Source organism: Pantherophis guttatus, chromosome 7, assembly GCF_059756535.1.
Source record: "Pantherophis guttatus breed Tessera chromosome 7, ASM5975653v1, whole genome shotgun sequence".
NCBI lineage: Eukaryota > Metazoa > Chordata > Lepidosauria > Squamata > Colubridae > Pantherophis > Pantherophis guttatus.
Window position 1 is genome coordinate 74,282,209 of NC_142069.1, and position 22,847 is coordinate 74,305,055.

General features: G+C 37.5%; 1 long non-coding RNA gene across 1 annotated transcript; it reads right to left on the minus strand.

Moving 5' to 3' along the window:
- Positions 1-11,850: 11,850 nt before the first annotated feature.
- LOC117667850 (uncharacterized) lies at positions 11,851-20,366 on the minus strand. Its single transcript, XR_004592157.3, has 2 exons — positions 20,087-20,366; positions 11,851-12,307 (listed from the first exon to the last, which is right to left on the minus strand). It is a non-coding gene; the product is annotated as an uncharacterized LOC117667850 (long non-coding RNA).
- Between the last annotated feature and the right edge of the window lie 2,481 nt (positions 20,367-22,847).

A 22,847-nucleotide genomic window follows, 5' to 3' on the forward strand; every position in this document is an offset into this window, starting at 1 on the left:
CAAAACTCCGCTCCTGTTTTTGTTTTTCTCTTTTTTCCCTGGAGGCTTGAGTGTTGCTGGCTGGAAGTCTTTTGTCTTGTTTTTTTTTTTTTCTTCTTCTAACAAAGCCTGCTTAGGCGGAAACATGGCACTGAGGCTTGTGAAGTCAGACAAACAAATAGGTGGGGGGGATTCCCCCACCAAGAATTTAAAGCAATATGTTTTAACTCTTCAGTCCCAGAAACCTGATTTTAATATAATAGAATTTCTCTTAGAGGAGATTGAAAGAAGGGATGAGATTGTGAATCAGCAACTTGAAAAATTTAAGCAGGAAACTAAGGAATTGGTGAAATCCAAGTTTGACTTTTTGCAGCAAAAAATTTTAAAATTGCCAGAATTCATGATTCGGTTGGATACAAATACTAATTTACTAGAGTCAAAAATGGATGAAATTCAAGATAAATTGGACAATAGATTTCAAAAAATTGAAAATGATTTGTTAAATATTCAGGATTATAGTTCAGAAGAAAAATTTAAAATGGATGCTGACCAAAAGTCTGGTAATGTAGAATATCTGGAACAGAGGATTCAAAAAGAGGTTCTAAAGATACAATATAATTTCACAGAATATGCAATAAGACTTAGAGGTTTGCAGGAGAATAACAGAGATGACTTAAGGAAAATATCTTCTGAATTTCTAGCTGGGATTTTAAAGATTCAACCTGAGGAAGTGTTTTGTAGGATTGACAGAGCTTATCGAATAAACTCTTGGACTGCCAAGCAAAGGCAATTGCCTAGAGATGTGGTAATCTATTTTTCAGATAAAGAAATTAGGAATAAAATTGTGCAAAATTCCTTCAATTCTAATTTGCAATTGTATGGAAGAAAGATTTGGATTTACAAGGAACTCCCACCTAAGATATTAATGGAAAGGAAGAAATTTGGCTTTCTGGTGTCTGAGTTAAAAAGGAGAAATATTCAATTCCGGTGGGACGTCCCAGTTGGTATTATATTGAGATATCAAGGAGAAAGATACCAGTTAAATACTGTTGAAAGGGCGGAAGAATTTTATCAAAATAGGTTGAAAATGAATTTAACGTCTTCAGATATAATACAGGATAAGCAGAAGGAGCTGGAACTAAAGACAGAGACTGTACCAGATAAATTGCCTTTGGATTTATCGGATACCCCAGCTGGATTATCTACAAATTTGAGAGAAGTGCCATCTGATTTTAATGTGATGACTTATCAAGGCAAGGACAAGCATGGAAACCAATTAGAGGATATACAAGGGATAAAAAAGAAATGCGAGACACAAAAAATTAGGATGGAGGTCAAACCCACAAAAAGAAAACAAAAAAAGAAATAGGTTGTACAAAAATAGAAATTTCTAACCCAAGCAACAGTGAAGCCAGTGATTTTAAAATATGAATGATTATGTGAAAACATAGAGGAGGCGACATATTGGTCAATATCATCCTGAGGATAGTGGCAGATCTCTGCATTGCCGTAATTTTGGGACATGGAAAGAGCCTCAAATTGATGGTTTTGAATTATCTATTTTGAAACTTCTTTTTGTGTTGATAAATATATTATAATTATCTTGAATTATAAGGCAAGAGAATCACATTGGGACATGCAGAAGATCGGGTTGTTACCCAATACGATGATGGAAATTAATAATCCTGATGAAACCCACAATTATTATTATATGGAATACAATTATAATGTCACTCGGGTGGTTGTTTTTACTTTTATATATATAAGAAGATGTTTACTACTGATGGGGGCAGATATGATTGGAGATCTTGAATAAACTGTTGCATCCGCAAGCTATGTCACCCTATTTTGGATGTTGGTTTTAACAATCCAGTGGAAAGACTTTAAGAAGATATTATATGGACTATAAATTTAAAGTTATTGTCTTTTCTTTTTTTTATTTAGATATAATGGAATATATATATATATATATTTTTAAGTAGTGTGGGCAGTGAATTAAAGATATCAAGAATTGTTGTGTATGGTAAATTTGTAAGACAGTGGGTGAATAAGCTAGCTACAGACTGATTAGTTTAAGAAAAGGGATTTTTAAGTGATATATTTAGGGGAGTGGAGGAAATGGATAGAGTGGAATAAATGTTAAATTAGATTTTATGGGGAGCCCGCTTTGAAATGTTATTAAAGTAGGACTTATTGTATAGTTTTAAAGTGGAAGGTGGTTTTGAATTGTTGCAATAATGCATAGATATAAAACACTATTATGCTAAATTAGAGTTATTTTATAATAGTTATAGTATAATGTGTTTGTTTTTTTTTGTTTTGTTTTTTTTTCTCTTCTTCTTTTCTGAAATGTATGGATAAAGGGGGATTTATAATACTTTTAGTAAGTAAAGGTCAGTATTTTGAGGAGGGAGTAAGTAATCTGTTATGAATTAGGGTTTTTTTTTGTTACGAAGAAGTCACAGGGGGGGAAGGGTGGGGAGGGGGGGTTAGGGAGGGGGGGGAGGGGGGGGAAAAAGGGGGAAAAATTTGTATTTGAAAACCTTTTCAATAAAAAAAAAAAAAAAAAAAGAATGCATTTTAGTAAGCAATTTGCCCATAGGAAGCATTGTGAGTACATAACATTGTGAGTTATTATTTTTTTTCCTACCATGTTCTTCCTTAACAGGTTCTGCAAAATAAATCCTATTCCTTAATAGTTGGAACCTATGAATTGAAATAAAGCATTCCATTAAAACAGCCAGTGTGCAATTAAAATGGAAATTATCCCATTTGAAACTAAATGACATGCTTTTATCATTATTCTGTTCATCCGGTACTCAGTGGATAAGTGCTACCCATCTTTCTTCTCTCTCTCTCTCTCTTTTTTTCCCCAGGAAGGAGAAAGAATGAAGGTTTTGTTATGAGAGCAATTCTGAAAATGCCAAAGAAAAAAGGATCTTATTTTCTTTTGAAAGCCACATATTATTTATCTTACTCCTTTCAAATTTTTGAGTAGCTTCCTTTTAAATTTCTGTAAAAGTAATAAAACATTGTCCTTAAGTATACCCTTCAAAGAGGTTACTTAACTCCACACAAATACATACACATACATGGGCACATATATATTTCTCGTCTTATTCTAAGGAGTGCAGAAAGTTGATACTGCTGGTTGCGGGAAAATCCAACCTTCCCACCAGTGGTGGAATTAATTTTTTTTATTACCGGTTCTATAGGCGTGGCTTGGTGGGCTTGGTGTAGCTTGGTGGGCGTAGCTTGGTGGGCATGGCAGGGGAAGGATACTGCAAAATCTCCATTCCTACCCCACTCCAAGGGAAGGATACTACAAAATCTCCATTCCCACCCCACTCTGGAGCCAGTCAGAGGTGGTATTTACCAATTCTCTGAACTACTCAAAATTTCCACTACCAGTTCCCCAGAACATGTCAGAACCTGCTGAATAGCACCCCTGCCTTCCACCAAATGTCAGAATAAGGTCAGGCTCAATGGCTATCAGCTCTTTAGAGACCCAATTTATTTTTACTCCCACCCACATTTACTATTCTGTGACCAATTAACACACAGAACTTCCACAATCATGGCAGGAAACAAATCAAGACCATTTATAGAAAGGAAGTACAAGGGCTGACATTGTGATGTAAAGAAAATAATCTTACATTTAACACCAAAAAAACTAAAGAACTTATAACTGACTTCAGGAGGAAGAGGCATGTACATTTACCATTGTATATAAATGGTGAGTAGGTGGAGAGGGTTGGTAGTTTTAAATTTCTGGGCATTTATATCTCGAAGGACTTCTCATGGACTATGAATGTTAACATGCTTGTGAAGAAGGCACAGAAGAGGCTGCACTTCCTGAGAATGCTCAGGAAGATAAATCTATCTCAGCATCTACTTCTGTCCTACTATCGCAGCACCATTGAGAGTGTCCTGACATATGGCATTCTTGCATGGTATGGGAGCAGCTCTGCAACGGACAAAAAAGCTCTACAGAGAATCATTAAATCATTAAAACTGCCCAGAATATCATCGGGCTCCAGCTACCAGCCCTGGATGACATCTTCGAATCTCGCTGTTTGAGGAAGTTGTATAACATTCTCAGAGACTCTTCCCATCGTGCTTACAATCTTTTTGGACTGTTGCCTTCTGGCAGAAGATACAGACCACACGTCTTCTGAATAGTTTTTATCCCAGAGCTATAATTGCACTCAACAATGAACTAAAGGGCCACCATCAGTGAGCTGTTGGACAGCATTACTTGGTCTGTTGTGTGGATGTTTAGGTAGTTTAGGGGTGAGGAATTTGTGGTGGTTGGGGGTGTGTGTTTGGGGATTGTTATGTGTGTTGGGCCTGGTTTGTGGGTGTTAAGTGAATTTCGTTATATGGGTATACTGTGTACATATATAATGACAATAAAGTTGTTGTTGTTATTGTTGTTGTTGTTGTTGTTGTTGTTGTTGTTATTATTATTATTATTATTATTATTATTATTATTATTATTAGTTAATCTTTAGTGAGATTCACAGCCTTTGAGGCTGGTTAATAGCTCAGCAGCTCGAGTCCTAACCAAGGACCTAGGAACTGTTAAGGTATCGTCGGAGGATGTAAGCTGTTCCGAGTAAGGTGGTTTTTTGTAGAGTCAAAGTCCGGCAATTTTAGAATTTCTAAATAGCGGGGTAGCCCTTTGGGTATTGCTCCAAGGGCTCCAATTACAATCGGGATAACACACGATTTCTTTTTCCACAGTCGCTCAACTTCAATTTGTAAGTCCCGGTACTTTGTGATTTTTTCTTGCTGCTTATCTTTAATTCGTGCATCAGCAGGTATTGCAATGTTAATGAACCATACTTTTTTCTTTTCAACTATTATGTTATGTCAGGTGTGTTGTGGACCAAGTGCCTGTCAGTCTGAATCCTAAAGTCCCACAAGATCTTGAGTTTCTCATTCTCTAAAACTTTCTCAATCTGATGTTCCCAGTGGTTTTTGCTGTACTGAAATCCAAACTTCTGGCACAATTTCCAGTGAATGATCTTAGCAACACGGTCATGGCGTTGTAGGTAGTCAGTTTGTGAAATTTTGCTGCACCCACTGATCAGGTGGTTGACTGTCTCATCTTTCTCATTGCAGAGGCGGCATTTGCTGTTGGTGGTAACATGTTGAATAATAATAATAATAATAATAATAATAATAATAATAATAATAATAATAATAATAATAATTTATTATTATTATTATTATTATTATTATTATTATTATTATTATTATTATCGACAAAATATCTTGCACACAGGCAAGTCAATCAATAGATCCAATTTAGTATGCCTTGGAGATGGAGATAAGTAACTGCACAACACAATTGAGATAATGTACAGTATATGAATGAATGGATGAATTCTTTATTATGACAAAAAGCAAGCCACTTAAAACAGCCTGCAAGCTTTACAATGTCCACACAATAGAGCAATATATGTTAAGATGAAAGTAGCATTCTAATACAGGCTGAAAGGGATGGATTATTAGTTCTGATGTGGAACCACTTCATCAAAATGAGGTAATCTAGCGGCTGTTGGGGACGTGGTGGCTCAGTGGCTAAGACATCGAGCTTGTCAATTGAAAAGTCGTCAGTTCAGCGCTTCGAAACCCTAGTGCTGGGTAACGGGATGAGCTCCCGTTACTTGTCCCAGTTTCTGCCAACCTAACAGTTCGAAAGCACATAAAAAATGCAAGTAGAAAAATAGGGATCACCTTTGGTGGGAAGGTAACAGCGTTCCATGCGCCTTTGGTGCTTAGTCATGCTGGCCACATGACCATAGAGACGTCTTTGGACAGCGCTGGCTCTTCAGCTTTGAAACGGAGATGAGCACTGCCCTCTAGAGTCAGGAACAACTAGCACATATGTGCGAGGAGAACCTTTACCTTTAGCTGCTGTTGCTCTTTCTATAAAAACTCTACCTAAAAAAGAGATCCCAGAGCATGATCTAAAAACACAGATAGCCAAGAAATTCTAATTTGACCAATAAGCACAGATTGAAGACTGTTTGGAAATTTCCCAGGTCTGCTAAATACATTAGAAAATGAACACTGATATGCTTGGGCAATAAGGTATGCAATATTTACTGGAAAAAAATGATTCTGAATTTAAAATGACCTCCATTTGCCCACAAAAGCCAGTTTGTCCAACAACCATGATCATAATTCCAGATAAACTAAGGGAATGTCCACATCGGTCTTTGGTGCCATTACTAAACTGGGCAGCATAGTTATTTTTTCTCCAACCTTATCTTTATTGAACAGCTAACTGATCAACTTTCAGGTTACGAAGGATAATTAGATGACCAGTGTTGAAATTGTAATGTTGCAGAGTGTGTGGTTTCCTATTGGGGGGAACTCCTGCTACTGCCTACAACTAGATCTTGTTTGTTACTTGTCTGTCTTTGTAGTTGCTTAGCCACCATAGCATTGTCATATCTTTAAACCATTTTTCTTAAATTGAGGAGACCAGCAGTTTTGTCTCTTGGTGGCTGGTCTGAACACGACAGATCTTATTTTCTTGAATCTATCAAGGGGTAAAAAATAACCCTAACATAAGGATGGGGCTAGATTATGACCTAAATGCCAAGTTTTGTTCTCTGCTATTGATCAGGTAGAGGGAGTTTTGTACACCTTACTCAGTGTCTCCAAAAATGCAAGGATGACTGCAATAATGAATTGAAGAATTAAAGTGCAATGATTGTATAGAAATGCCCTTAGAGGATGATCATGTATTAAAGAGGAATTATTTGGATTAATTGAGTAGAATTCCTGTTAATGCTGGCCTACCTCTATTGAAATGTTCCAGGCAAAAAAATTGAAATGTATGCAGCATATTAAATATTGCATATCGCCATGCTCGCAACACATTTAAATATTGTATAATTGTAAAGCAAAAGTGAGGACAGAGATAGTAATAATGGACAATCAATAGCATAATTAGTACTTAACTATTTCTGCTCTCTGTAGTTCTCCAGGATAAAGCTACCTAGAAATCATAATTTAGGACAATTCAATTTATCCAGGGTAATAATCATACTGTTTGATAATTTGTTATATCTTATTCAGGATGGTAATCATAATTTGTTACAATGTAGGATGATTTATGATAATTCATCCAGGGTTTTAATCATAATTTATAAATAGAGATGGTTTATCCAGGTCAATAATTTATGAAAATTTATGATGAGGGAGGGAGGGAGGGAGGGAGGCAGGAAGGCAGGAAGGCAGGAAGGCAGGCAGGCAGGAAGGAAGGAAGGAAGGAAGGAAGGAAGGAAGGAAGGAAGGAAGGAAGGAGGCTATGGTCATTTGGCATTTTTGAGATGCTGGGAAAAACAGATGCATGTGTATATATTGATACATGAATTTGTATTTGTGATCTTACTAGCCTTAAAATACCACTAACCATTTACTAATTCTTTTCTTTTTTTCCCAGTATGATTTCATAAAAATTATGAAACAGACTTTCCATTTCTGACCTCTTCATACATAATGCAGTTATTTCAAGCTTAAAAGAATTAGCTCAGAAGAATAGATGATAATTGACGAGGGACAACTTACTTAAATTTGCCTGCCAGTTTCCTGATTCTTTTTTTTTTTTCAAACTCTTCCTATGAAAAACTTTCACTTTTGCATTTTATTCTTGGGCCATTAGCATGTTTTTTTGGCAATGGGGAGGTTGAATTGATTTTATTGCTGTGATTAGCAACAAATGATATGTAACTTTCTTTCTTAAAAATTAACAGTGATTCATCATTCTGAAACCTGCTAGTTGACCTCTCAGAAAAATTAAATAAGATTGGACTAATTAGCATTTGGATGGTAGAATATTTGAAAACAACAAAAATGTTCCTGAGACTGAGAAGTCAAGGGGGGAAAAATATCCCAGAATACGATAATGACAAACCACTTCCAAATGGTTGCCAAGGAAAATTGCATAGATGGTCCAGAAATTCATCAGAGTTAAGCTGGTGAATTCAGTTGTCTTAACTGTTAGACCAAAAAGCCCTTTGGGAAGAAGTTTCCCTATCCTATCTTAGCTTTTAATTAAAACATGGCACATTAAGAAGGATGGTGACTGCAGGAAAATTGATTGCACAATGGGGCATTCATTCACACATTTGATTATGTGACATCAAATTGGCATTGATTCTTAGTGATCAAGTCAATAGATTGATTTTCCATGTGCCCCTGATCTTTCAATATTTCAATATGCAGTCATCATCACTTTAACTAAATACATCTACTTTGCTTGACTGTTCTGATTTTTGTAAGTATAGATGTATCACAGCATTTGAATATTTTTTTCCAAAACCTTCATGACTGCTTTATTGAGTGTTAATCTGAAGCATATTTCTTGACTGCTTGTTCTTTTACTGTTGATGGTTGATGCCAAAAGGCAGAAGCTAGCCAGCAATGTTTTGGTGGATAGCTTCTGCCTTTTGATATTTTTATTGCCTATTTATTCGACCTGTTGCATTTATTTTGGTCTTCTTTATATTTAATTTTAGTCCCATTTTTTTGCTGTGCTCCTTGACTTATTAATAGACCTTTCGGATCATTCATATTTTGGGCTATTAGGATAGTCTCATAAGCCTAGTGCAGGTTACTGTTATTTCTTCCTTGTATTAATAGCAACTATTTGGCTGGGATATTTGCAGGATGGCACTTAAATACTCAACTTTACTATTCTAGGTACCTGAAACTTTATCCTCTGAATAAGGCAGGTGGCACTGCATTTCTAGAAGTTCTAAATAATGTGCTGTCAAAAATGCCAGTCAGTGGATTGAACTTTAAGCAATACGTTCCAACTAATAAGAACTGCAACAATATCAGAAGTGGTTTGAATTTGGAACAGTTTAGTTCTCTAGAAGTGAGAAGCATGAAAATCCTCTTTGCCCCAGTGATGTAAGTCCTTGATTTACAATAGCTCATTTACTGACCCTTCAAAGTTACAATGGCATTGAAAAAAGTGACTTATGACCGTTTTTCACAGTTATGACCTTTGCAACATTCCCATAATCATGTGATCAAAATTCAGATGCTTGGCAGTTGGTTCATATTTATGACCGTTGCTGTGTCCCAAGGTCATGTGATCACTTTTTGCAACCTTCTGACAAGCAAAGTCAATGGAGAAGCCAGATTCATTTAACAACCGTGTTACTAACTTATCAACTTCAATGATTCACTTAACAAATGAAGCAAGAAAGTTTGTAAAATGGGGCAAAATTCACTTAACAAATGTATCACTTAACAGAAATTTTGGGCTCCATTGTAGTCGTAGGTCGAGGATTACCTGTAGTAACCACACTGTTGTTGTTTTACTGCATGTGATCACCTTTTGCGACCTTCTGACAAGCAAGGTCAATGGAGAAGCCAGACTCATTTAACAACCGTGTTACTAACTTATCAACTGCAATGATTCACTTAACAACTGAGGCAAGAAAGTTTGTAAAATGGGGCAAAATTACTTAACAAATGTCTCACTTAACAGAAATTTTGGGCTCCGTAAGCCGAGGACTACCTGTAGTAACCTCACTGTTGTTGTTTTATTGTGAGTGTACAGACATTTTCTTGTTTGCAATTGATCTTCCTTTAATTTATTTATGTATCATATTTGAAGATCGACAAGCTCTCTCATCAAGTGACTCTTTAAATTCTTCCCACTTTTTCTCTAATTTCCCACAGCATTCTGATTTATTTTACCTAAATTATCAAGTAGACAACAAAGAGAAATCTTTGCCCTAAATGTTGCTAAATTTAATTACACTGTGTGTAATCTCACCCTGCTATGCGTTGTAACTGTTAGCACTTATCCAATGTCTTCCTGTTTCATTTGGTCTCTCTCTCTCTCTTACCTTTGGGTAGTTTAACCATTTTCATTACACAATTTTATCACAAGGTGGTTTTTTTCCCCATAACTACTTCATTAAGATTAAAAAATAAATTGTGATAAGACAGGACTGCCAAACTCATGATCCGCGGCCCGGATGTGTCACGTGCTGGCCACGCCCATGCCCGGTTTAGCGAAGGGGGAAAAAGTCATGATACATCACGTGATGCTGCCACGAGGACGCGAATTTGATGCTCCTGTGATAAGATGAGGGGCCTGATGATGTAATGATAAACAAGTTCTGAGTGTTTCAATTTTACTGGGAGTTAGTAACAAGCGTTAAATTGCTCTGTGTTTTTCCTTGTAAAATAGCTTTATGTGGATTGATAGAGAATTTGGCAATCTAGGATCATATATGGTTAAATCATATAATCAAATTTCCTGTAAAATTTGGGGTTGTGGCATGTTGTAATTATGAAAAGTATAATAAACATTGCCAGTTCAATGGCCTGTGGATGATTTGCTTTAATAGTACCTCTGTTTGTTCACGAGACAAGTCATCTTCCAGGGAAATGAAAATTGTTGAGACATGCTGTGTCCCTGCTCTGTGGCATAGTATTATTTTGGAAGGAAACCAACAAACTGAAATACGATTCGGGGAAAGCTTCTACTTAAGAAGAGCTAATCTACCTATTCACAACAGGCTGGCATAGACCAGACAGTTCTTGATAGAAGTAGCACTCTATGGTACTAATATATTTTTCTTAAATTTTTTTTTTAATACAGTATAAAAGGAAGAAACAAAAAGAACATAAGAGAAAAAGAATTCAGAAAGAAAAAGGGAGGGAAAAAAAGAATTATGCCTTTTGCTTTCTCTCTATTGAACAATTATTATCTTAACATTCTCCCCATCCTCTTCGTACCTTTTTAGTCCCCAAATCCTGAAATCATAATTTAATCTTTGCTTCATTCAGGAAAAAGTCTTTCAACAAGAACCTTCTAATTTTTTTACCCTGAACAAACTGGTCAGCTTCATCTTTTCTGCCTATTCAATTAATCTTAGAATCCAATCATTAATTTTCCTTTTTTTTTTTTGCATGCAATAATCACTCTACAGTTACCACAGATGCAAAATTAATTTGTCATATTCCTTTTTTTTTAATTCCTTTTTATCCATAAGACCCTATAGGAATAATTCTGGCTTGAACGTAATATTAATCTGCAATATGTTTTGCATGAGGAAATAGCATCTTTAAGGGCAGATCTTCTGTCCTGATACTGTCAAGTTCACAATGCCTATGATTCAGGGGCGAAATCCAGCAGGTTCTGACAGGTTCTGGAGAACTGGTAGCGGAAATTTTGAACAGTTTGGAGAACCAGTAGCGGAAATTTTGAGTAGTTCAGAGAACCAGCAAATACCACCTCTGGCTGGCCCCAGAGCGGGGTGGGAATGGAGATTTTCAATATCCTTCCCCCAGGAGTGGGGAGGGAATGGTAATTTTGTAGTATCCTTCCCCTGGAGTGGGGTGGGAATGGTTGCAATATCCTTCCCCTGGAGTGGGGTGGGAATGGAGATTTTGCAGTATCCTTCCCCTGGAGTGGGGTGGGAATGGAGATTTTGCAGTATCTTTCCCCTGCCATGCCTACCAAGCCATGCCCACAAAACCGGTAGTGAAAAAAATTGGATTTCACCACTGTTATGGTTCATGTGGCTTATGTGACTATAAATTAAGTTCCAAGCCAGTTTCCAATTCTTTACTAAATTTGTGACCCAAGACTCCATATCTGATAGTAAGTTCTTACAGAACCATATTTGAGCTAGGGCCCTACCTTTACATCATTTGCTATGATTAAGTCTCTCTGAGAGTGGTATATGCCAAACAAAGTAATATCTGTCTTATTTCTGAAACGTTAAGTCTGCTTATGTTTATAGCAAGCAGCTTCAAGTGTTACATTATTGATTATTTAAAATACCCGTCGCCCCTCTCTTCCAAGGATTCTTCCGCTGACTGACAGATCCTATTACTTTATCTGCCGAGGAATTCAGATTTGTGAAAGTTACAAAAACAAGCGCTGCACACGAATCATTAATCTTGCACTGTTGTTAACGCAGAGATGTAATAGAGACAGCTGGCATTTCCTTGACATCTTGCGCGATGTCCCCCAAATCTCTCATCTTCCCAGCCTTGACAAGAGAGAAAATTAATCACGGAGATAGCGATTTGTCATTTTGAGGATTATCCAGGCAGTCCAGGAACACCAAATGCACTAAATGTTTTCCTCGACGTAGCAATTTCAGCACAAATCCCTTGGTGACATAAGGAGTGAAGTGGTATTTGGTGGGTGAGGTGGATGGAAGGTGAATTGGTCCATTTTACGATATATCCACTTTTCGAATCAACTTGGAATAGATAACTATTTTTGCTTCTTCCCCTTAAGATGGCAGTAGCGTTCTGTCTGTGACACCTGAAGTTGGCAGGAGGAATTACACAGTACAGTTAAAGGGAGATATATTGGTACACACATTAAGCTTTATTTTGTTAATTTGAAAGAATAAAAAGGAGGAAAATGAATCTCCATATCTAAACTGGAATGTTCTTTCCTAGTCTATAAAAGTTATTGGAAAGTTATTGCCAAGATCTAGCAGGATAGCAACCAGTTATTTCATGAAATGGATGTAAGTCACCATCAGGGAGACTGAACTGCATCCTCATCCCCCAACAGTGTTTGTTTCTATTGTTTTCTTTAATCTAGTGGTGCTCCAGACACAAGGCATTTGATTTTCAATTAATATCCCCAAATTTTGGACTAATCAGAATAAGGAAGCTTATTGAAATGTTCATACTGACGAGCAAATAATGGGACTTTAAACAAAAATCTATGGAAGTGAGTTTGCGAAAGAGATGTGGAAGGATTGTGTGGGGACAGAGACAGGAGGAATGGCGGGGGGGCACTCATTCTTCCTCTGCAATCTTCTCTTCCTCCCTCCTTTCTTCCTTCATTTTTCTGATAACCCAATCATTCAATGAGAACAATTAATCAGTGGAAAGCCTTGCCTTCAGAAGTTGTGAGTACCCCATCATGGAGATTTTGAGGAAGAGACTGGACAACCACTTGTCTAAAATTGTATAGACCAGTGATGGCTAACATTTTCTGGACCGAGTGCCCAAAGCGCGCATGCCCAAACCCCCAAAATGCAATGCGTGTGTGGCCCCCCCTGCATATGCCCCACTTCGTGCATGCACATGCCTGCCCTCCCCATGCACCCCACCCCGTGTGCATGCATGGCAGAGACCCGAAGACCAGCTGGTTGGTGGCAGGTGTGCGTGCATGTGCACCGGAGCTGAGCTAGGGCGACTGCTCATGTGCCCACAGAAAGGGCGCTGTGTGCCACCTCTGGCATGCATAGGTTCGCCATCACTGGGTGTAGACTCTCCTGCTTGTGCAGGGAGCTGGATTAGATGACCTCCAAGATCCCTTCCAACACTGTTATTCTATGTTCTATATTCTTACCTTGACCTTTCATCTCTGGCACAGGAGACTGTGAATAACATACAAGCAACTTCCATGAAAGGTCTGAATTGACTTTTGATAAAGAGATTTTATATTGTGTCTAGGTCCACATATAATGTAGCCAAGGACAGAATGATAGAGTTGGAAGAGACCTGCAGGTCTTCTAGTCCAACCCCCTGCTCAAACAGGACATCGTATACAATTTGGCTGTCCAGTCTCTTCTTAAAAGCCTCCAGTGATGGAGCCCCCACAACTTCTGAAGGCAAGTCATTCCACTGGTTAATTGTTCTCACTGTTTGGAAACTTCTCTTTAGTTCCAGGGCAACATGCATCCCACCTGCATGAAGGTTAATTATCACTTCATTGCTTCAGTAGGGTGAAGGAACTATTGATTTCCAACATATTCATTGTTCTGGAACTTGATTTGCAGAGGAAGAAATGTGGAAGGAGCAATACTAACAGTGTAGCAAATCATTGTGGTGGCTTTGGACACTTTTTGTGGAAAACAAGGGGAAGATTGTCTCCCACAGTCATGAGATTCTTAGACTTCTGAGTTTCAAAAAAAAAAATCACACATCTTGGCAGTATGGTAAAATTGATGGAGATAAGTACCAAAAATATACGTAATTCAACACACGATTTACCTTAAGTATAAATAACTCACAACCAGGGAAATACAGAAAAACCAGCTAGGTGAATTGCTTGAGTGTGGAAACATTGTTCCTTGGATAGAAGAATAGAGAAATGCTAGCTAGTCAATATGTTAGACATTCCTTGGTCTAGCAGCAGCATTCAAATCGTGATCACTGCAAAGCATTAATTAAGGTCACTTATCTACTCAGTTTTTCATTGATTGTGTTTCCTCAATTATGCTCTGAAATTAAGGTGCATCCTATAAAGCAAATACTTTATTTGTATTGATGAAAAGATTACGAGCTTCCATTAAGGAACACACTGGGAACTCAGTGCAAAGGTTTCTGAGCATTAAGATGTACCAGCAAATGCCAAAACCTCCTTTTGGATATATTCATAGGATATTTTGTACACTTGGGTGACAAAGAAATAAATCACAGTTGCCATGGGCTTTCATGTCCATGTGCATGAACTGTGATGCACATATTACATTATATGGTTGTTATTGTTATTTATCTAGTAAATGAAGCATATCGGACATAAATACAATTGAGAGAATCCAGAGATATTTTATGAGAAGAGTCCTCCATTCCTCTATCTGCAGTAAAATACCTTATGCCACCAGACTCCAAATTTTGGGCTTAAACAACTTAGAACTACGCCGACTTCAGTCAGACCTAAGTGTAGTACATAAAATTATCTGCCAAAATGTCCTACCTGCCAATGACTATTTCAGCTTCAACCACAACAATACACAAGCAAATAATAGATACAAACTCAAGGTAAACTGCTCCAAACTCGATTGCAGAAAATACGACTTCAGCAACAGAGTGGTCAATACCTGGAATATACTACCTGTTGTGGCTCCATTGCCTGAGCCTGGGCTATCGACAGATGCAGACTCTGAGACTGAGGGAGAGGAGTTGGCAAGGCCTCCCTCTCCAGGACCCTCCTCTCTGGCAATGCCTCCGGAGGACACCGAAGGCCAAGAGATAGGCCCCAAGCCAAGCACGTCCCTGCAGCCACAAGTGGAAAGCGACGAAGGAGATAAGTGCTGGCTGGATCCTCGACAGCGGTGCAGGGAGAAGCGTGCGCAGCAGAAGGGAAGGCATGCCAGAGATTAGCTGAGTCACTGGACCACACCCCACAGGGTATAAATGTGGCTGTGGTGGCCGGTTCAGTTTGTGACAAGCAAAAACTAGAAATAATCCATGATCTCTGCGTTACTGGACTTCTGCCTGCCTTGTCGGACTGCATTTGGACTAATCCTTGTATTGTTGAAACTTTGCCTGCTTTATCGGAATGCTTGCAGTCTAATCTTTGTTTTGTGTGAGTAAAGTCTGAATTGGCAGCTAGCCACTGGGTTGCTGCCAGCTTTATCTTCAAAGACTTTGTCGTGTGGCTTATTAACTCCGGGCCATCTGTGGGGGTGCGTGTGTGGGATTGGGACAGAACACTACCTGACTGTGTAGTTTCTTCCCCAAACCCCCAAAACTTTAACCATAAACTGTCTACTGTTGACCTCACCCCATTCCTAAGAGGTCTGTAAGTGCACCAGCGTGCCTACCATCCCTGTCCTAATATTCCTTTTTTACTTACTCTTTTCATGTATTCAAATTATGTTTATACATTTACCTGTTATCTTATATATGCTTGACAAAATAAATAAATAAATACAAACAAATACAAACAAATACCCAGGATTGTAATTAGGGTGATGTTGTATGCATATTCAGATGAGAAGTATGAAAGTTTGAAAATAAATTGAAAGTTCTGCTCACATGATCATCAATAAAGTGGCAGAAGAACTCTGTATTATTTAGGTCTGGATCATGTATGAATCTTTCTCGGAGTCAAAGATACCCTTGAAATTTCCTGGCTGTGGAAAAATGTGTTTATGAGTTTGCTCTATACGCAGATTGCACTCTCCATGAACTTAGACAAATGCTTACCTAATAATAGTGAGGAAGACAAAATGATTTCTGATTCTGGACCCACAATTAATTCAAGGATATCAGCTCATAAAATGGATGGAATATTTGTGAGCTCCAGGACTTAACTGTCATGTTTTTCAATCTTAAAGATGACACTCAAATCTTTATAGACAAGATTGCAGTTCCGACCTCCCTCAAATGTACAGAAGCTGACTACATTCTAATACAACTGAAGCCATATTAGGTATGGTTTGATAGGACCTTCACAGCTTTAATATTTTAGTATACTTTAGTATTTCACATGTTAACACACTTTAGAATAGAATAGAATAGAATAGAATTTTTTATTGGCCAAATGTGATTGGACACACAAGGAATTTTCTTGGTGCATACTCTCTCAGTGTACATAAAAGAAAAGATACGTTCATCAAGAATCATAAGGTACAACATTTAATGATAGTCATAGGGTACAAATAAGCAATCACGAACAATATCAATATAAATCATAAGGATACAAGTAACAAGATTACAATCATATAGTCATAAGTGGGAGGAGGTGGGTGATAGGAACAATGAGAAGATTAATAGTAGTGCAGACTTAGTAAATAGTTTAACAGTGTTGAGGGAATTATTTGTTTAGCAGAGTGATTGCATTCGGGAAAAAACTGTCCTTGTGTCTAGTTGTTCTTGTGTGCAAGGTATCCAAAGTATCTGAAAAATGATATAGCTTGATTTAAATATTCTGTGAACCACAATCTGAGTGGAAAATATCCTCAAAACTAGCATTTTTTTTTAAAAAAAAAAAGAAGCTAGAAAATTCAGCCGCTATATCTAGTAATGAATTTTAAGAGGTTACTTAAGATCAACAACTTTTTGAAACACTAACATGTTATTTTGGAGTCATTCGAATATAAATGTATTGTATATTTTGTTGTATGCATTATTATTTTTAAAGTTGTTAGCCCCACCCCCTCCACTCCCCACAAGTCACCATGATTTCATTTGTGGCCAAATAGACTGGTTGAACCACCTTCCATCCTATCACGGTTCTCTCACGTATATGGATAAATAAAAGAAAATGATGGTTCTCTGAGTGATAAAGCCCCAAACTTTTCTACATTAAAGTGATATATGGCTTTTGGCAGTGTGCAGCAGCTGCCAAAAAACCCAACACAGTTCTAGGCTGCATAAACAGAGGGATAGAATCAAGATCACGGGAAGTGTTAATACCACTTTATATTGTCTTGGTAAGGCCACGCTTGGAATACTGCAACCAGTTTTGGTTGCCATGATGTAAAAAAGATGTGGAGACTCTAGAAAGAGTGCAGAGAAGAGCAACAAAAATAATTAGGGGACTGGAGGCTTAAACATACTGGAACTGGGTATGTCTAGTTTAATGAAAAGAAAGACTAGGGGAGACATGATAGCAGTGTTCCAATATCTCAGGGGCTGCCACAAAGAAGAGGGAGTCAAACTATTCTCCAAAGCACCTGAGGGCAGGACAAGAAGCAATGGGTAGAAACTAATCAAGGAGAGAAGCAACCTAGAACTAAGAAGAAATTTCCTGACAGAACAATTAATCAGTGGAACAACTTACCTCTAGAAATTGTGAATGCTCCAATACTGGAAGTTTTTAAGAAGATGTTGGATAACCATTTGTCTGAAGTGGTGTAGGGTTTCCTGCCTAAGCAGGGGGTTGGACTAGAAGACCTCCAAGGTCGCTTCCAACTTCTATTCTATTCTATTCTATTCTATTCTATTCTATTCTATTCTATTCTATTCTATTCTATTCTATTCTATTCTATTCTCTATAACATGTATTAATTAATAGTTAGACAAAATTGAATAATATTAAGTTTTTGGGATACTCTTGGTATCAAATGAAGAACATTTCAGCAGCTAAAACCACCCTGTGGTATAGTTCATATGGGAAATCTCTGTGGAAAATGTTGAGGAACCAATCTTTTTTTTCCAGTTCCAGAGTTGCTCTGGGCGCTACCTTTGCTCAATGGGAGTCTTCTAGAAATTGTGTATACTATTAACACTTTAAGTATTGTTATTGCTAAATCGGCATTTCATCTGAAAGTCTGCATTAGCATATATCTCTTGGCACTCGTCAGGAAAAAGATATTAAAATATTTGTAAAGCCCATGAAGAGTTAATACAATTGTAGTGGCTTAGAAATGTCAAATATGCACTTAACCATAACCACATTTATCCTCGGGACTAAAACTAATTTTAAGTATTTTAGCCTATATGTTAGCTTTACACATATTTTATCAGAGCTCAATATCATCCAATTTTCACATCAATCTGCACTGAATATATAAAAACTTCACACTGATTTTTTAAAGTCAGCTTTTCCTATTAAGTAACATTTTTTTTATAATTCTCTAATAAATACATTTTATATGCTGTTTCTGAACCTAAGTGCAATTTATACCTTTGTAATAATGTGTAATATGAAAATAATTACAACTTGAATTACACGCTAATCTGGGAAATAAGAACCTGGTTACACTGCCTATAGATGCAGGATTTTGTCCTATCTCTAACATAAAACTGTATTTATTTCTCTGGTTTCTACTGTGTTCCATTTCCAATCTGCAGGTTTCAAAATTTCTTTTATGGGAAAAGAAAATTTCAGGGAAGTAAAATTTTGTATACTTTGAGAGACTGCTTGTATCCAATTGTTTCTGTCTACCCCATATTAAAAACCGCCATTATGAGAACAAAGATGGTTACCTTCTTTGTCATGGCTCCCACTCATGAATCTAGAATAGTATCCATCTACATATACTGTAGGGATGGTGCTGTCTCTTCCAGGATTCTGGAAAGCTCTTAAAATCTGGCTTTGGTCCTAGGCCGAGTGTTACCATAGTAATGTATCATTGTATTTTTGAGGCCCTTGTGTTGTATTGGTTATAATATGGTTTTATTTCTTTATTAGGTTTTTATCCTGCTGTCAGCTTTGGAAGCCATATTAGAAACAGAAGCTTCCACGCTGCCAACTTCTCATATGTGGGAAAGTAGGAGGGGGGATTTAGTAGAGGGAATGTATTTAGACAAAATAGCATTCTTCCTTTCGGTCAAGGTCAGGACAATACTGTATCTGGAGAAGGAGTGGTTGGAATGATGTCTCGAGATGGGATGGATGTTGATTGGAGCATGTGATCAATTGATGAGTGAGGGGATGGTTTGGGGTTTTTTGATTTACTGAGGAAAAACCCGGAACTCTCAGATTCGGGTTTTTCCAGATGTGCCAGTATACCTACTCTAATAAATGGAACTTTGAGGAAATGCTTGCTTCGGAGTTTTTAATTGGAGTTGGGGTTTTCTGGAATGCTGACACCTGCCTTTATTACTTTATAAGTAAAGCAAAACAGCAAACATACATAATACTCATTCTTTCTCCTATTTTGGCCAAAGAAATGACTTTGTGAGGTGGATTGGGCTGAAAGAGAATGACTAGCCCAAAGTCACCAGCTGGCTTTCATGACTAAAAGGCAGGACTAAACTCACAATCTTCAGGTTTCTGTATCAGCAGCTTAACCACTCCTTGGCTGTCTATTTGGTTTGATGTGTTATATGTTTTTTTTAAAATTGATTTTCCAGTGTTCTACACCATTCAGAATCCACTGGAATTGGGCACCTAATAAATTCAAATACATAAATACATTTGAATAAATGCCATATATTTCGGAGTATAAGATGCACCTGAGTATAAGAAACAGCTTAGTTTTGGGGGAGGAAAATCTGCCTACCAGGTATTCATCTGGCTAGCATCCTTAGTCTGGTCAGCTTTAGCACATTAGTTTGCTGGTTTTGAGCGCGCAGGTGCACTTTTTATTCCCTACTTGGGGATAAAAAACAGCTTCTAAAGCACACGATCTTTGGAGAGAGAAGCAATGAGAAAAGCAGGCAAAGCACAGAGATCGCTTCACTGGCTAGCGCCTCATTAGGCCTGAAAAAAAGCTTCTAAAGCACAGCTGAGAGTCTGAGGGAGCAGGCAAAGCCTGGAAGATCACTAGCACCTTATTAGGGCTGAAAAAAAGCTTTGAAAAAACTACATTCGGAGTATAAGATGCACCCAAATTTTCAGCCTCTTTTAGGGGGGCGGGAGTGCATTTTATACTCTGAAAAATATGGTAATAGTTGCACTTACTTAGATAGTCAAAGCGTACTGCAGATTCCTGTCTTTCATTGTATGGTTTAAGTCTGCAGAAGTCTTCAGACTTCTCATAGTACTGTTAAACTGTTGGAGTTGTGGCATCCCAAGCATTAATCCTTGTCCCTTTGACTCTATGGATCACCAGCAGCTTTAGTAGCGGAAACAGTGAAAGGCTTCTCATTTCTTCCTCTCTAGGTTTGGCTAGTGGAAGACTCAATTTTAGGATTTCTTCTTCATCCTACTTTCCATACTTTCCTTTCCTCTTCTTTCCTCTGGCATGAGGACATAATAATAATAATAATAATAATAATAATAATAATAATAATAATAATAATAATAATAATACAGCATGCAGTTACCTGGATTTTCAAGTACTACATGAACTACATTGTCAACCAAAGTGGAACTTACATGGCTTTCAGAAAGGATGCTTGAGTGCTAATCAGGGATAAAAACATTACCTTGGAAACTGTAAGAGTAAATTCCCAAGCAGCCATTTAGTGAGACAGAGAAGGCAGTTTTGTCTTTTTGACAAAAAATAAAAACAAAAACAAACCCTACCTTTGTCAGGACTATGTTGCTTTTTCTTCCATAATCTATATTTCCTCTCCTCAGCCCTCTTCCTTTTAACAATGTCTCACATTAATACATTTTTGTAGTCTTTTTGATTTTTAAACATTTGTACTCTCTGGATCTTCTCTCTGGACCTTCTGGACCTTCTTGCCAGTACAGATGGACCACAGTAAATAATAAAAAAGAGGATTCCAACCAGCCTTATCTCAAAATTTTCCAGAGAAAATCTTGAGGGAAAAACCTCAGAAAGAATTTTGCTTGTTAAATCTTTTTCCAGGTTATGAAGGGTAGACCACAGGGAAGATTCTGAGTGAACAAAACCAAACCAAACAAAAAAAATAATAAAATAAAAATAAAACCAAACCAAACCAAACAACCCAACACATTGCTACATAAAAGAACAATATAAGCTCAAAAACATGACCAAAACAAGGTCATGTGAGCATAAGATACAAAACTAGGCCTCTTCCATTTAGGAAGAAAACTGTCAAGGAACGGAGAGGCAGATATTGAGTTAGATTTTTAATTTCATGATAAAACTGGACATCCTGTGTGATCAGATTATATGGGTGTAGTTAAATACAAGGTTGCCAGAACACTTCAGCCACACCAATATTAGTCTGGATTCAGTCCTCGATTTAAGAACTGGTACTCAGAATATGCAGGAATTGGAGAAAATGACACCAAATGCCATTCCTTCTTCAGTTTTGCCCTGAATGAATTTGAAATTCAGAGAAATGAATAATCAATAAGCTACTGAGAATAAGCTACTGCTCTTCAGGCATAAGGGTAGGTTTTTCTTGAAAATTACATTTAGCTTGCTGAATGCCTGCCAAACACATTTAACCACATTTAACCCGTGTGTGTGTGTGTATATATACACACAGAAGTGTACATGTATATATGTGTGCATATATGAGTGTATATAGATAGATATATATAAAACAAGGAATTGAACTTGTTTAGAAGTAAAGATTAACAAAAGTATTTTCTCCTATGTCAGATGTTTCCCTTGGAGCTATGTTTCTAATTCACCTTCATTTAAAATACAAGTATTTATAGAGATCAAAAGCCAAATTTAATAAAGTGCATTCGAATACAGTCTGCCTTCCAAGGTTTTGCTGTGAGCTACTTTTTGCAGATGATTTATGATTTCTGAATGAAGACGTTTTGACAGCCTTTTCAGTCTAGTTTGTGCTAATAGATTCTGATATTGTAATTAATAATACATACAGCACTTCAGTGTGTTGTCATTTTTCCTTCCCTGTTAAGATATTGCTTTTAACTTTGCCTTCAATTACTCTGATTAATTAAGCTTTCTTTGTCCCGTTCTATCTATTAGCAAATTCAGTGTAACAGATGTTTAACTTTGGGCGTAATTAACCATATTTTTTAACAAGGAAAGAGATGAATTCCATTAGTTTCACTCATATTTTACATATAATTGTAGTATATATCTTTATGATCTCCTAATTTTTTTGCATATTCCTAGATTTTAGAAGGAGGCAAATTATTGCCATATACAATTTTCAGATCAATCTGATACCTTTTCAATAGGTTCTTATACTGTCCCTTAGGGGTGTAGAGTCAGACATAGGCTAGGACAGGGGTCGGCAACCTTAAACACTCAAAGAGCCACAAAGGTCCTAACCGGAAGCCCCCCGTTCAATTCTGGAGCTGACCGGAAGTCCGCTTCCCTCACCATAGAGTCTCCTCCTAGCGCGGTGTCCTTTTTCCTCTGCTGACCGGAAGTCCGGTTATCCCACCATAGAGTCTCCTCCTAGTGTGGCATCCTTTTTCTTCTACCTGTTCTAACTGAAAGCCCTATCAATTGTGGAGTTGACCGGCAACAAGAAGCCACAACAGAGGGATGAAAGAGCCACATGCAGCTCCAGAGCCATGGATTGCTGACCCTTGGACTAGGATGACATAGGGTATAAAGTCCCCTGGGCATAAAGTCCTCTGGATAACTTAAATCTGTCTCATTGAGTTGTTGTTATTGTAGTTGCTGCTGTTGTTATAGGGCTAAAATTAACAACATTAGCGAACTTTCTACCAAAAGGTAAGTACATGGCTAGAAAGCGGGTGACTGTGGATTCAAGTCCTGCCTTAGCCATGAAAGCTAGTTGGTTGACTTTGTGCCAGTCACTCTCTCTCAGCCCAATGCACCTCACAGGGTTGT